Here is a 1651-nt window from a genome sequence, read left to right on the forward strand (position 1 = left end):
TCCTGAAAACACAGGACAAATGGACATCAAGCCAGGAGTTATCCAACTCCTTCCCAAATTCCATGGACTTGAATCTGAAAGTCCATATTTACATTTGAAAGAGTTCGATGAGATAATAGCTACATTATGTTTTCCTAATGTATCTGAAGATACAATTAGGCTGAAACTCTTTCCTTTTTCCTTAAAAGAGAAAGCTAAGACGTGGTTACATTCACTGTGTCCTAGATCCATTGGCACATGGAACAACATGCAGAGGGAATTCATAAAAAAATTCTTTCCACATCATAAAACGATTACCCTCAGAAAAGCAATCATGAACTTTGCCCAAAAGGAAGATGAAACATTCTTCCAATGTTGGGAAAGGTTCAAAGATTTGGTCAGTTCATGCCCACAACACGGATTTGAAACGTGGCGCATTACAAATTTTTTCTACGATGGACTGACATCTTCCATGCGCCAAATGGTCGAGACAATGTGTAATGGAGAATTCATTAATAAAGATGTCGACGAGGTATGGGACTACCTCGACAGTTTGGCTGAAAAAATACAATCTTGGGACTATTACCCAAAGTCGAACACCACGTCTAGGCCGACTCAATCAAAGGAGAAAGGTGGATTATATCTCTTGAAAGAAGAGGATGATCTCAAGTGTAAAGTGACTACGCTCATAAGGAAAGTTGAGGCCATGGAAGGAAAGAAGGATAAGGTCAATGAAATTGTTTGCGGCATCTGTGATTGCAACATTCACACAACTGAAAACTGTCCTACAATACCTGCCTTTCGAGGAGTGTTGAATGAACAAGCCAATGCCGTAAATAATTATCAAAGACCTTTTATTGGACCTAACTCCAATACATACAATCCTGGCTAGAAAAATCATCCAAACTTTAGTTGGAGGAATGGACAAACGGCTACTCCTCCAGGTTTCTTTAATCAAAATCCAAATCAAGTGAAACCTCAAGAGTAACCGGTTCAAAATCCCATACAAGAGCTGGCTCAAGCAATGCGGGGAATTACAGATTTTATGCAAAAGATAGATTCTCGTATGACGGTTATAGAAAAGGGGATGCTTCCTGCACAACCGCTCCCCAATCCTAAACCGCAGTACGAGAATAATGATCCCAGCTCTTCAAATCAGATGGGGCATGCTAAATCCATCACCACTCTTAGGAGTGGGAAGATCATTGATAAAACTCTTCCGGTTAGGCCCGAAATGCCTCAAGAACCAGAAGAGGACAACAATGATGGATCCAGTGATGCCCCACAAAAAGTAGAACCGAAACTTCTAGAGAAGCCAGTTGCTCCATTCCCCCAACGGTTGGTTTCACCAAAACCTCTCTCTAACTCTCAGGATATTCTAGAGGTGTTGAAACAGGTGAAAGTCAACATTCCTCTACTTGATGTCGTTAAACAGATACCTTCATATGCCAAATTCCTGAAAGACTTATGCACGACCAAAAGATGAAAAATTATTCAAAAGAAAATCTTCTTGACTGAGAAAGTGAGTGTCATTCTGAATCAAGAAGTGCCACAGAAATTCAAGGATCTCGGTATCCCAACCATATCATGTGTAATCGGGAACCATCGAATTGATCACGCACTTCTTGACTTAGGAGCGAGCGTCAATCTGATTCCCTACTCGGTATACAAA

The 1651-nt window shown here is 40.7% G+C and overlaps 1 non-coding gene across 1 annotated transcript; it reads right to left on the reverse strand.

The window, feature by feature from the left end:
* Positions 1-295: 295 nt before the first annotated feature.
* On the reverse strand, positions 296-402 carry LOC131231987 (small nucleolar RNA R71). Its single transcript, XR_009164598.1, has one exon. It is a non-coding gene; the product is annotated as a small nucleolar RNA R71 (small nucleolar RNA).
* Between the last annotated feature and the right edge of the window lie 1249 nt (positions 403-1651).

This window comes from Magnolia sinica, chromosome 17 (assembly GCF_029962835.1).
Source record: "Magnolia sinica isolate HGM2019 chromosome 17, MsV1, whole genome shotgun sequence".
In the NCBI taxonomy this organism is placed as follows: Eukaryota; Viridiplantae; Streptophyta; class Magnoliopsida; order Magnoliales; family Magnoliaceae; genus Magnolia; species Magnolia sinica.